The sequence below is a fragment of the Schistocerca cancellata genome, chromosome 6, assembly GCF_023864275.1.
Source record: "Schistocerca cancellata isolate TAMUIC-IGC-003103 chromosome 6, iqSchCanc2.1, whole genome shotgun sequence".
NCBI classification, from domain to species: Eukaryota; Metazoa; Arthropoda; class Insecta; order Orthoptera; family Acrididae; genus Schistocerca; species Schistocerca cancellata.
Genome location: NC_064631.1, coordinates 392,747,589 through 392,762,978, shown reverse-complemented (window position 1 = coordinate 392,762,978; position 15,390 = coordinate 392,747,589).

Below are 15,390 nucleotides of genomic sequence, written 5' to 3'. Positions count from 1 at the left end.
CAGTAAGTGGACCACACCCTAACCACGAAAAACACCCTTCATACCGTAACACCACCTCTCCCGTAATTCACTGTTCGGTCTACACATGATGACAGGTATCGTTCTCAAAATATTTCCCGTACTGATGCAGGGTATAGCGTGATTCATCACTCCAGATCACTTGTTTCCAGTCATCTACTGTCCAGCTGTTGCACCATCACAAGCTTCACACTGAGACGGAAATATGTCGCTTATGAGAATCTGCTGGACTATTGTGCCCCATTTGTTATGACTCCTTACGCACAGCATTGCGCTAGTGGAATGCTGGCAGCACTTACATTTTGCTGATTTCATGAGATTTTTTACAACCACTCTCCGCAATGCTCGATAGCATTTTGTCCGTCAGCACATGAGGCCAGCTTGGCACTGGTTTAGCAGTGGTTGTTCCTTCGCGTTCCCACTTCACAGACACACCACCAATATTCGACTTGGGCAGCTGTAGAAGGATTGAACTGTCCCTGATGGATTTTTTATGGCATCACAATACTCCCCTCCTCCTTTTATACTAGCTGTTCCACTTCTCGAGTCATATAGTGATCAATTCCGCATTACGTAGGAGTGTTCCCATACTTTTTATCAGACAGTACATCTTCGTGTGACATCAACCAGTAATGTTTTACATAGTTACAGTTAATTTGTTCTTCATTTGAATGAATAAATGCGCTGTTCTCCTTTTTGTTCAGTTTATTTACTTATCCAGTTTACCGTATTTCTCGTACTAACCTACTGGATCATATCACTCAGTACGTATTACGTGAGCGGTACCCTTAAGAAAGCTGTCTCCTGTTATTATTTGTCCACAGCTGAATTCAAATGGTATGCGTAATCAGGTACTCAGTACAGTAATTGAGTTTGGGTGGTACAAAAAAGTCACACACAGACTGAAAAGTGTGCTTGGACAGTCGTCTTTGCTTCTTCCATTGTGGCATAGACTATGGTTGACACATGATTCTCCAACAGATTCAGACACAATGTAGAATCTGTGTTTATAATGTGAGACATTCTCTAATCTCGCCTTTTTCTTTATTTGTTGATAAAAAAATCCAACGCCTTAGTTTCCGGGTTGGGCTTCTACGACGCAATGTTGTGCAAGGACGGCGCATTTCATCCGTTCTATTTCTGCCAAAGGAGTTTCCAGGTCAAGTAAACTCCTTTACAAGTGGCTACCCGGAAGGCTCCACAGCTGGCCACGACGCGGCGTTGGACGCATCTCTTTCACCGTAAACAGCCAACAGGAAAATCTACGGCGACGTTTGTAAACCGTGGTGGCTTGAAGTAGCAGATATGATGTGTCCGACTACAAACATGTTGTTCCTCCGAGTTAAGAATGCCGAGTAAATACTTCTACGAGGAAATTCATCGCGATCTGGCTTATGCATTTCACACAATGGGTGAAGCGAACTCCAACGAAAAAGTTGTGGACATTGTATGTTACGAGTATTTTAGTGGAGGGGTCTCGTTGGTCTCCGATGATTCTTTGCAGAGTAATTGAGTTTCCTTTAATTTCTTATCTCCATTTATCTTTGTGTCTGCACTGTACTGAAAATATCTCCACAGCACGCTAATATCGGCCGTATGTTCTGTGCACCTTGTTTGAAAACAGACTTGTTCCATCACTCATGGTATTTGCTGTTGCCCACCTACATCTATACTCCGCGTACCACTGTGCAGTGCACACAGAGGTAACTTCCCATTGTACCAGTTATTACGGCTTCTGTTTCCGTTCACGCATAGACCGCGGGATAATGATTGTTTGCGCATCTGTGGTCTGTGTAAGTCTGATCTCGGCCTCGTGACCCCTATTGCAGCGATACGTAGGATTTTTAGTACATTTCTATACACATCACTTAAAGCTGGTTCTTGAAACGTCGTTAAGTACTCTTTCTTGGGATAGTTTAGGTCTATCTTCCGGCATCTGACTGTTCAGTTTCTTCAGCATTTTTCTGATTCTTTTCCGTGGATCAATTACAACTGTGACCATTTTTCCTCTCCAATGGATCAGTCGAACCTGCGATCGTTCTTTCTGAGTTCCATTGTATACATTCAACGTCTCATGTTAGTCCTATTTGGCTTGGGTTCCACACACTTCAGCAATATTCTAGGTGGAGTATTTTTCAAGGAATCTCTTTTGTAGACTGATTGTGTTTCTCTCATATTCTCCCAATGAATCGAAGTCTGTCACCTGCTTTACGCACGACTGAGTTTATGTGATCGTTCCATTTTATATCCCTACAAATTGTTATTTATATGAGCTGGTCGGTTCTAACTGTGGCTCGTTGATACTGTAGGCATAGAATTCAAGGTTTTCCCCTTATTTGTGAACTGCACGATTTTGTATTTCTGAATTCTGCAGCACTCGGAAATCTTATCAAAATAGGAATATTTCTGCAGCTTTTTCAGGCAATAATGCAGTATAGTAACTGCAATATCTCCGAAAAATCTGAGGTTACTATTGTCTATTGACAATACCAATGCCCACTTTATTCTTTGCCTTCTAGATAGCATTCAGTTCTGTGGTTTCACTTCCGGGTTAGTATTTCTGGCAATGATACTTGTAGATTAGCGGCAGTGTGGATAGAATTACTGTTGAAGGATCGGTATATTACAGTCTTTTTCACTATTTTGAATGTCAACAGAATAAATCATAATTACATGATTACTCTGTATTGAGCCATTGAAGACCACAGGTCCTTTCTAAAACGCTCAGAAATATTCCTGTAAATCACTCGTGGGTGAAATTCTGGTTCATCATGTATCCATTTTGGCACTCAGTTTTAAAGCAGATTTAATTTCCCTTCTTATTAAGTAATGGCTCTGTAATGGTCATCTCTCAAGTCTGGAGGTCAGTGGGTGTCGAGGTTGGACAGGTGAAGCAGTGACGTTACAAGTGTCAGAGCCCGAGCTGCGAGGGATGGTGAATATTCCAGTCTTACGCCCGAAGGCGTCAGTCAAACCGCGGTATGTGTAATAACATTTCACTATTGTGATTGCTACTATGTACACTGTCTTCTCTAGCGCTCAGGAAACGGGCCGAGCTACTCGCTCAGGCGTCATCGGGGAATGCTGGACGCAGCATTCCGGCACCTCACGTAGCTTTGTGGCAAGTCAGGCACACAGCCTGCCAGCGAGGTGTGGCAGGGTGCGGAGGCGGAGGCCAATGGACTGGCCCACGGACACACCTCTGTGGACACGATGGCCTCAGCGCTCTCGAAGGGGGACGCGCGCTTAGACTTGCACCCACAGCATCTTCTGGAAGGCAGCTGTCATGAAGGCAGAAGCCCAGGGCTCCCTCGTTACACAAAGCGTACATCTGGGAAGGCGGCACATGCACAGCGTAGGAGGTAGCGTACATCCAGCAAGTGGAAGACGACAGTTGCAGTCAGTCGGTTACCTCATGCACCAGAGGAAGGCCCAGTAGGTCTGCATCATCTATTAGTCACATCTGTAGCGGCAATATGGAATAATGAAGTCCACCAACAACTTGCAGTCTCGAAGTGGAACAGGTGGAAAACAATGAATCATGGTTCACCAGCAGAGTCCACCTGTAACCACACTCATGCTCATAAATTAAGGATAATGCTGATACATGGTGAAACAACGCTCTGGTGGGCGGTTTGCGGGTTTAAATCTCCTTTGGGTATGACTACGCGGTGCATTTGACCTGCGGTTGTCGCACGGTGGCGCTGGAAACAATCCACATACGTAGAGGTGTGTTGGTGCATGTCAGAGTACGGTACAGCGATTAAGTGTGCAGAAGTTTTCAGACGTGCTAATGGTGACTGTGTGTTGAAAACGGCTCAAAGAACACATGTTGATGACGTTATGAGGGGTAGAATACTAGGGTGACTGGACGCTGGTCAAACACAGCAGTTCGTAGCATAGGCCCTCCGTGTGCGTCAAAGTTTGATCTCAACGTTATGGAAACGATGCCAACAGACAGGAAACGCCTCCAGGGGCTACAGTACGGGACATCCACAGTGTACAACACCACAAGAAGACCGATATCTCGACATCAGAGCCTGCAGACGGCCACGAAGTACTGCAGGTCGCCTTGCTCGGGAACTTACCACAGCCACTAGAACAGATGTCTCCAGACACACAGTGTACAAACGACTGAACAGACATGGTTTATTCTCCCGGAGACCTGAAAGGTGTATTCCACTGACCCGTGGTCACAAGAGAGCCCGTAAAACCTCTCAAGAACACAGTACATGGTCATTGGAACAGTGGTTCCAGGATATGTTCACAGACGAGTTCAGGTGTAGTCTGAACAGTAATTCTCGCCGGGTTTTCATGTGGCGTGAACCAGGAACCAGATACCAACCCCTTAATGTCCTTGAAAGGGGCTTGTATGGAGGTCGTGGTTTGATGGTGTGGGATTGGATTATGACTGGTGCACGTATACCCCTGCATGTCTTTGACAGAGGCTGTAACAGGTCAGGTGTATCGGGACGTCATTTTGCACCAGTATGTCTGCCTTTTCAGGGGTGCAGTGGACCCCACCTTCCTCCTGACTCCTGATGGATGATAACGCACGGCCACACCGAGCTGCTGTCGTGGAGGAGTACCTTGAAACAGAAGATATCAGGTGAATAGCGTGGCCTGCCTGTTCTCCAGACCTAAACCCCATCGAGAACGTCTGGGATGCTCTCGGTCGACGTATCACTGCACGTCTTCAAGCCCCTACACAGCAGCTGCTCGACCACCTGATCCAATGCCAACCCGTTGTGCGGCCTTTGTACATGTGCTCCTTCCTTATCCGAATCCGAGAAATACATTTCAGTTCTGGAACTATCATCTGCTATGTAGATAACGAGTCGATCAACAACAGAATCCACGAAGCCACCCAGGGGCCGCATTTTGCATTTTCTCCTCTTCTTTTATGATGTGCCGTTCTATATCCCGCCAGCGTTCGGCGTGACATGTGAAAAACCTGCGTGCATTAGTTCCAGCCTGTCTGGCAGCTTAACAATCTTGTTGTTTCTCACGGCAAATCCCTTAACTTGGCTCCAGATCATTTCTGTTGGGTTCAGATTGTAATGGTACAATGGCAAATGTAAAAAAGAAGCGTTTGTATGGTGTGATTGATGCTGTGAAAATGATTGTTTTTCATGTTTCTACGATATTTATCACTCTGGTTCGAATGAGACTGTGTATGAAACAATGGAGAGTGCAAATAGAGTATTTGGCTTTACATTTTTTGTCCTAAAATTGAATCCTTATGTTTTCTTAATTTAACCTACCTTTATTAACAATCTTTCATAAAATGTCGATAATCAGGATCATATCCCATATTGATGTCGGGGTACATCCACAGGAAGCAGTGGCGTTTTGTAGCACATGTGTTTCGGGTTGATTTTCTCAACTTATCACCAATACCGTGGACTTACAGATCTGTGTCGTGTGTGTTCCCTATGTGCCTATGCTATTAGCGCCACTTTTGTGTAGTGCCACGTTGTGTGGCACCACATTCTGCAGTTATCCTTAATTTATGAGCATGAGTGTAGAAAAAACGTCATTATGTCCAGATCAGTGATGCAGATGGAATGACCAGACGCTGAGGACGAGATGTCGAAAACGAGGGTATTTAAAGCCAGAGATCACGTCGTTGTTGCCAGTTAGCCAGCCATTCACCCTCATTTAACCTGTGGTGTCGTCTGGCCTGTTTGTACCAAAGTGTCTAAAGCATTGTCGGTTTTCCCTCCTTCTGCGCTTCTCATCAGTACTAGCTCATTATGATTATGACACATGGTCTGAGTCAGACTACATTCTTTTATCGTCTGCGTCAAGAAATAGATTCGCAAATTTATTAGTGACCACGGAACAGGGTTGCTGTGAAACATCTTTGTGGGCTGTCTGGAGTTAATATTTCTCAGCATGTCAGATAGCTACGCGTCCATTCAGAACAATAGATTATGCTGCTCTTTCGTAGGCGTAAATTTCCTACAGTGAAATTCATTTCCTATCAAGTGACACATTTACTTTCAGGGTAGTACTGCAACTTATACGAAATACAACTGAAATAAAACGAGAGATTCGGTTTTTTAAAAAATTCAATTAACATTTAGTGGATTCCTTCCAATTAGTTGACACTTTTGATCATTGATTTTATTTTTAAAAGCGGTCAGTCATTTACACTTGCTCCTTTGGTTTGATTCTGAAAGGTTAACCTAATTATACTTCAGTTGAAGTCATGAAGACCAAATAAATGTATTTTGATGCAGAGAATAAATGATAGTAGAGGCAATATCATTTCTTTTCCCTCTTCTGAATTTAATTAAGTAATTGCTTGCAATATTGATAATTTAGGTTGGTCCATATGTTCGTAGGTTTTCCCATAAGTGTATTAAACACAACAGATACACACAATAGATACACACAACAGAGACTTATGTCATCAATAATATATTCTTCTTCACTGTTTAAATAGTCTGCCAACGATGGGGTAGTTTTTCGGTTCAGCAACTGTAGAAATTACGTGCTTCTGAGGCGAAGAACTCATCTAGCAACGTTCGAAGCGCATTTTCATCCGGAAAGGAAGTTCCTTGAAGGTTGTTCGATAGAGCAAGAAGAAGGTGGAAATTTGAGGGTGCAAGATCAGGTGAAAAAGGTGTGTGCGAAATGACTTCCCAACCCAACTCCTCTATAATGTTTCAAGTCAGTCCAGTAGAATGCGGGGGTGGGAGGGGGGAGGGGTAGGGGGGAAGGGGAGGGGGCAGGGTCGCTATCGTAGAGTAGCATCACTTCCTGGTCATTGTTCTGAAAGACGTCTCAGTTGTTGACACTCAATGTCAGCAGTGATGGCTACACCTTGGGGAAGCAATTTAGATTATACCAAATGGACAGTGTTTCACCAGATGCGTATCACTATCTATTGTGAATGCGCGCAGCCTTTGTACGGGGAATTTCCTTTCTTCTCCTTACGTTAGCATAAAGACACAATTTCTCGTCGCTGCACAGCGTCCATCGTAAGAATAAACCTGATGTAAGCTTTACACAATGTATTCGTCAGCGTTTGGTTTAATCTCGTTGGATTTCGTTTCACGTGGAGCGGAAGCCAAGCTGTGTCCAGTACAGTCAAGCACGATCATAAGGGTACGTTATACGCTGTGTTCCACGCACACAGACTGAGAAATAATGCGGGACAACAGCACTGGCCTGCCAGCTGGTCCAACTAACCAACAATGATGTGAGCAGTTGCAGTTCAGACGTAAAAAGAGACGACGAGAGAAACGTTATAGCTTCAAATGTCATTTAATTTTTAAAGAGAATGGAATAATATTCGGCACGCTTCTTAAGAGACCAGACGAACAGTATTAAATGTTTTCGTTCTCATCTAACATAGTATTCTAATTGCAAACAAGAGTGATGAAAATTCTTAATTTAAACACAGGCCAAATTTTCTGAGCGACCTGTCTGTAATTCAAAATCATTGGGCAAGGATTTCACTGTATTTTTGAATACTGATGCCACTGAAGGTATTAATAAATTACAGTCAGTCGTCTGGTAATCTCTTAGCTCCTTCCTTATCCGAATCCGAGAAATACATTTCAGTTCTGGAACTATCATCTGCTATGTAGATAACGAGTCGATCAACAACAGAATCCACGAAGCCACCCAGGGGCCGCATTTTGCATTTTCTCCTCTTCTTTTATGATGTGCCGTTCTATATCCCGCCAGCGTTCGGCGTGACATGTGAAAAACCTGCGTGCATTAGTTCCAGCCTGTCTGGCAGCTTAACAATCTTGTTGTTTCTCACGACAAATCCCTTAACTTGGCTCCAGATCATTTCTGTTGGGTTCAGATTGTAATGGTACAATGGCAAATGTAGAAAAGAAGCGTTTGTATGGTGTGATTGATGCTGTGAAAATGATTGTTTTTCATGTTTCTACGATATTTATCACTCTGGTTCGAATGAGACTGTGTATGAAACAATGGAGAGTGCAAAAAGAGTATTTGGCTTTACATTTTTTGTCCTAAAATTGAATCCTTATGTTTTCTTAATTTAACCTACCTTTATTAACAATCTTTCATAAAATGTCGATAATCAGGAATTTATTTTCACAATTACGAGATGTAGATATTTCAAGTTGTACAAAAAAAAAAAAAACGATAACCTAGGTGAGATGTAAACCATTGATCGATGAACTGCACCAGAAACAATCAAAGCAGATAACTTAGTAATAAGATATCTAATACATAAGTAGGACCTACCTGCAAGAGCGTAACAACACCGGTGTACGTGTGCTACGGATTATGACCAATCATCCCGTTTGTGTTTGTTTACATCAGGTTTATTCTTATCAGGAACAGAGTAGAGTAACGACACAGGGAAAGAATGGTCCATGTTGTTCATGAGCCCATTGATGACGAGCACGCACAAAGGACATATGACCACCCGCTGATTTTCTGCGATTTTGGCTTAGGCCGTACGGTACCCACACACGCGATTTTTGAACCTTTCCAGTTGCATGCAAATGTCGAACGACGATGGAATGATCACAGTTCATCACATTTGCCATTTTTCGAGTATACTAAAGTTAATCATTGCAGATTAATTCGTGTAACGATTTTCATCAATCCCTGAAGATCTTTCTGAACGTGGAGAGTCACTAATATAAAAATGATCGTCCTGAAAACGAGAGAACCAATTTCTTGCCGTGCTCTCAGAAAGGCATTATCCGTATATGTGGCTGAAATGTTTCCGCTGCTGTCACCCCTCTACTGAAACCAAACGGAAGAATGTGTCGGAAATGTTCCGATATCTGCACTTGGCACTGAATTTTCTATCGCCCACAGCTTCACTCACTATCTCCAAATGACAACAAGAAAACTCAAACAGCAACAGTGAACTACAAGCAAAACATGACAATGGATAAACAAAAGCGTAGCAGTCAGCATACCAACACGCAAAAAAAATATCAAATTAGGCTCAGATAACATCAAAAGAAATGCTTGCAATTAATATCAAAATAAACTGCATTCTGAACAGACATAATTCTTAGCTAAAAATGTGGACAGCACAAATAATAATAATAATAATAAAGATCTAATTCTGACAGATTATTTTCAAACAATTATCTCATTCATTCCCAGTGGCATACAAACAGGCACCAACCCAGAACAAATGACTGGATAACACAGTATCATCAATACCAGCCCATAGTAACGTTGTAAGAAGTTGACCATAATAAGGCGGTATGCTAAATGAACAACACTACAACAAGAGCTATCCACCAATACTAAGAACATCCATCTGATATTTATCTATTACGATGGTGGACAGGACTGCACAGAGCTACTTTACAGCTGACAAAGGACAACAGAAAAATACAGAAAAACTTTTGCTATGTACAACCATTGAAGCACGACCTCTACGTAAATGCAAACCAATCATGAGGCTTCACAACGTATAACCATTACACTGTGTTTGCGAACACAACAGCCACAGCCGCTGGCTGCCTTCACTACTCTCAATACCTGCCGGACAATAACTTCATCCTGGCAGCTCCTGTCAGTTGCCCGTCAGTAGATGAGGGTCATAAAAGCACAACACTTAATTCTCTGTACAATAAAACAATAATTATCCCCCACCATTCCTCGTTTCTGCGTGCGGGTCATAAAAGCACAACACTTAGTTCTCTGTACAACAATAATTTCTCTCCAGCATTCCTCGTTTCTGCCTGCGGGTGGAGTGTTCTCGTGAACAATCGGGAAAACACACCGTTTGGTCTCCAAGTTGGCGATGGCCACCTAAAGCTGGGCCATGCTCCGTTTTGACAGTTGTGACTGCCATTGCTGACAACCAATGAAATCGTCTCCGCCGGCCGGTGTGGCCGAGCGGTTCTAGGCGCTTCAGTCTGGAACCGCGCGACCGCTACAGTCGCTGGTTCGAATCCTGCCTCGGGCATGGATGTGTGTGATGTCCTTAGGTTAGTTAGGTTTAAGTAGTTCTACGTTCTAGGGGACTGATGACCTCATACGTTAAGCAAAAGGGAAATTCACTGGCATAAATGAGTTCGACAAAATGAAAACGCCTGAACACGAGCATCCCAGATGGGTCGGAGCTGTTCGGCTGTTCGCCTACTATTGTCGCGTTCCTCAAAGGAAAGTAGTTAAAGGACGGTAGAATTACACTACTGGCCATTAAAATTGCTACACCACTTAGATGACGTGCTACAGACGAGTAATTTAACCGACAGGAAGAAGATGCTGTGATATGCAAATAATCAGCTTTTCAGAACATTCACACAAGGTTGACGCCGGTGGCGACACCTACAACGTGCTGACATGAGGAAAGTTTCCAACCGATTTCTCATACACAAACAGCAGTTGACCGGAGTTGCCTGGTGAAACGTTGCTGTGATGCCTCGTGTAAGAAGGAGAAATGCGTACCATCACGTTTCCGACTATGCTAAAGGTCGGATTGTAGCCTATCGCGATTGCGGTTTTTCGTATCGCGACATTGCTGCTCGCGTTGGTCAAGATCCAATGACTGTTAGCAGAATATGGAATCGGTGGCTTCAGGAGGGTAATACGGAACGCCGTGCTGGATCCGAACGGCCTCGTATCACTAGCAGTCGAGATGACAGGCATCTTATCCGCATGGCTGTAACGGATCGTGCAGCCACGACTCAATCCCTGAGTCAACAGATGGGGACGTTTCCAGGACAACAACCATCTGCACGAACAGTTCGACGACGTTTGCAGGCCGGCCGCGGTGGTCTAGCGGTTCTGGCGCTGCAGTCCGGAACCGCGGGACTGCTACTGTCGCAGGTTCGAATCCTGCCTCGGGCATCGGTGTGTGTGATGTCCTTAGGTTAATTAGGTTTAAGTAGTTCTAAGTTCTAGGGGACTTATGACCTAAGATGTTGAGTCCCATAGTGCTCAGAGCCATTTTTGACGTTTGCAGCAGCATGGACTATCAGCTCGGAGGCCATGGCTGCTGTTACCCTTGACGCTGTATCAAAGACAGGTGCGCCTGCGATGGTGTACTCAACGACGAAGCTGGGTCCACGAATGGCAAAACGTCATTTTTTTCGGATGAATGTAGGTTCTGTTCACAGCATCATGATGGTCGCATCCGTGTTTGGCGACATCGCGGTGAACACACATTGGAAGCGTGTATTCGTCATCGCGATACTGGCCTATTACTCGGCGTGATGGTATGGGGTGCCATTGGTTACACGTCTCGGTCACCTCTTGTTGGCATTGACGACACTTTGAACAGTGGACGTTACATTTCAGATGTGTTACGACCTGTGGCTCTACCATTCATTCGATCCCTGCTAAACCCTACATTTCAGCAGGATAATGCACGACAGCATGTTGCAGGTCCTGTACTGGCCTTTCTGGATACAGAAAATGTTCGACTGCTGCCCTGGCCAGTACATTCTCCAGATCTCTCAGCAACCGAAAATTTCTGGTCAATGTTGGCCGAGCAACTGGCTCGTCACAGCTGTACCTGTACACGCCATCCAAGCTCTGTTTGACTCAATGCCCAGGTGCATCAAAACCGTTATTACGGACAGAGGTGGTTGTTCTGGGTACTGATTTCTCAGGATCTATGCACCCAAATTGCGTGAAAATATAATCACATGTCAGTTCTAGTATAATATATTTGTCCAATGAATACCCGTTTATCATCTGCATTTGTTCTTGGTGAAGCAATTTTAATGGCCAGTAGTGTATGAATAGGAGACAAGATTTTGGCAGTCCAATTCTCATTACGTTGCTGATGCAGGTACAAGTATTTCCGAACACTCCGTACATCTCGTTCCACAGCAGCTGACCCCTCATTATTTGAAACTCACTTCGATCACGTTTGTGTTGTTTCCCGATTCGACATCATCCAAGCGAATTGCTGCTCGATACACGCTATAGATGCATCCCGTTAGCAACAGTATTATGCTACCTGTGTCGAAGACAACGACGGGGCAATGGGATTTGCAGCAGTCATAGATGACATCATGATAGCTGAGGACTAAGCGAGCATTACTGCGGACCACCTGCATCCCTTTACGACTGACGTCTTTCCCGATGGCTATGACGTCTTCACCAGGAAATCTGATTATGTTACACGGTTAAAATCTTGCTACAGTATTTTGAGAAGCGTGACAGTGAAATGACGCCGCTTTCTTAGCCACTAAATTCGCCTGATATGAAACCGGTGGAACACATACAGGACGCTATCGGGTGCCAGACCCGCACACACAAACCACCGGTCTGTAATTTACGGGAGCTGTGTTATCCGTGCGTATATGTCCAGTGCCACGTAACTCCGGAAACATTCCAAGCACCTGTCACGTCCGTGCCACGCAGAAACACTGCTGCACTGGATCCCAAAAGTGGACTAATAAGCTACTAGTACAAACGGCATGGTCTAGGAGTACCGCCATTAACTAGTAAGTAAAACATCCTAGGTCAGAAGTTCGAGCCCAGCCTCAACTTTAATTCTGAATAAAAGTCAGCGATGGCGCCGAAATATTCCGGTATAAGGACACACTCTCGTTTTTAAAACGGCCTTGTCAAAGAGGGCGGGGGAGTGGGCAGATCTCAGGGCAACCTCTTGCCCTAGGGGTGGGAAATGTACCTAAAGGCGGAAGAGATGGCAATTATCAGAGGCTTGACGATGCAGAAGGCAGTGTAAACCACTGCATTGAAGAAACATAATGTCTATTCATATGACATAAGGCCTTTAATTGAAAAAGTGTGATGATGGACTCTCCATTGGCAAGTGAATGAGGATTAGTTACCCATTCATATCTCCGGGAGGCAACTGTCAACGGGAAGGCAACCATCACAAAACGATTGAGAAACCAATGAAGCGGTAACATTCAAAGAGTCGGAGCATGGAATGTCAGAAGTCTGAATTTGGAAGGGAAGCTAGAAGATCAAATAGGAAAACTCAGAGACATAGCCTAGATATAGTGGGGTCACTCAAGTGTAATCGAAGGGAGGTAAGAATTCCTGGCCAGACGAATATAGAGAAACATCAACAGCAGCCAAAACTGACGTAACGGAAGTAGAATTCGTCACAAATAACGAGATACGGTGGAGAATGAGTTACTGTGCATATTAAGAATTCTTCTCACCATAATAAATAGTAAACCAAAAAAAACTACATAGTTAAAGTATACATGTCGGCGTCACCATCAGAAGGTGAAAAGATGGGAAAAATCTATGAAAACATTTAAAGTGTAATTCAGCAAGTAAAGGACGATGAAGATCTAATAATCATGGATGCTTGGAATGTTTTAGTAGGGGAGGAATAGAAGTTACAGTTACGAGAGAATATGAGCTTGTTGGCAGGAATGAGTTCTGCAATAAATTTCAGATAGTAATGGCAAGAGGAGGAGGTATACTGGAAAAACGAATGGAGACACGGAAATTTCCAGCAGGATTATATCACCACTAGACAGATATTCCAAAATTAGGTATTGAAATGTAAGCCGTACATAGGTAAGGATTCAGACACGAATCACAATTTAGTAATGATGGACAGTAAGATGCGATTTAATAGAATCGTGCAACAAACTCAGTAACACACCAGGATAGCAGTGTGCTATACGGTATGAAGCAATAAGCCATAAGGGAATTCTGCCACTCTCTACCACAAACACTGTCAAACCCAAATTAACATGACGACCCCATAAGATACGGTTCAAGTCCAGGAAGAAGACATATACAAGGTGCAGCTGAAAAGGTCAGTGAATGGTCTCAGAAAATAAAGGAAATAAGAGTTGCAAACAAAATTACACGATTGACAGCTAATTATTGGAAACATTCAAAACGGTTAAATACCTAAAAGTAGGATATACGACCAGAATGGTCTGGAAAGGAAGATTGGGATTGACGGAGGACATCGAGAAAGTGCAAAGTGGGGCACTTTGTCTCGTATTATCGCGAAGTAAGAAACAGAGTGTAGTGGATGTGATACGGGAGTTCGTGGTGGCCGTGCGGTTCTAGGCGCTACAGTCTGGAACCGCGCGACCGCTACGATCGCAGGTTCGAATCCTGCCTCGGGCATGGGTGTGTGTGATGTCCTTAGGTTAGTTAGGTTTCAGTTGTTCTAAGTTCTAGGGGACTGATGACCTCAGCTGTTAAGTCCCATAGTGCTCAGAGCCATTTGAACCATTTGATATGGGAGTTCGGGTGGCAAACATTAAAACAAAGTCAGTTTTCGTTGCTACGGGATCTTTTGACAAAACATCAATCACCAATTTTCTCTTTCGAATGCGAAAATAATTTATTGAGGCCCATTTACACACTGAGAAATCATCATCGTAATAAAATAAAGAAATCAGACTCGCACAGAAATGTTTAAGCGTTAGTTATTCCCACATTCTGTTGGAAAGTGGAACAGTAGAGAAATAATGTGAAAGTCGTTCAATGAGCCCTGTTCCACACACTTAAGCCCGTATTGCTGAGTAGTTATGTACACGTAGATGAAATCTGTGGGGTACTATATAAATGCAGATATTTAAATGAAATAACGAGTATGTATCTGTGTTATACGTACAGCTTCATTGACAGAGGAGTGCGGTTGTGTTGTGTGCTGTTGTGAATGATTCTCGAATGGAAAAAAAGGGAAGGATGTGAACTTTGATGCCAGTGTATAGTCTATGACTTTTATGTAGTACTAACGGTAATGGTAGTGCTTAGAGTTCTGTGCTCTCACTACAAGTTGCCTCAGTGCGGCAGAAACTGCTGTGGATTTTAAAGGTTAACCTAGGAGATTGGGAACTGTTGCTCTTTCCTTTCATAACGCCCAAATCTTTGTGAAGTAGCTTTCCTCAAAATCCAGGATCTGAATAATTTATTTGTATGTTCAGTCCATCAAACTAGTGTTCGGTAACGACATCTTCTATCAAAATGGTTATGTCAACAAACTTCTGACTTAAAAACCGAAATTAAAAAAATGTAATAACTCCCTACCAAATTATCTTATCGGCATCTGGATTGTTTCTGTGGTAGTTTAACAAAAATATCAACTGTTTCCAGAATGAATTTTCGTTCTGGAGCAGAATGAGTGCTAATTCGAAACTATGCTGTGAAGTTGTGTGGACGTGATTAGATAGCTTAGTGGGTAGAGTACTTACCGGCGAAAGTTAGAACTCTCAGGTTCGAGTCTCAGTTCGGCATACAGCTTTATTCTGCCAGAAAGCTTCATATCAAGTGTTTTTGCATACTGCAGGTTTTCAAACTGTACTGTTCTATAAACAAGTGGGGGCTAATCACGAAAAATTTGGGCACAACGCTATATAGATAATTTAATCCGGTCCCTTCGCTGTGAAATACATATAACAGTTACTACATCGAGGTTACTAAAAACAGAATTATCTGTAGGTA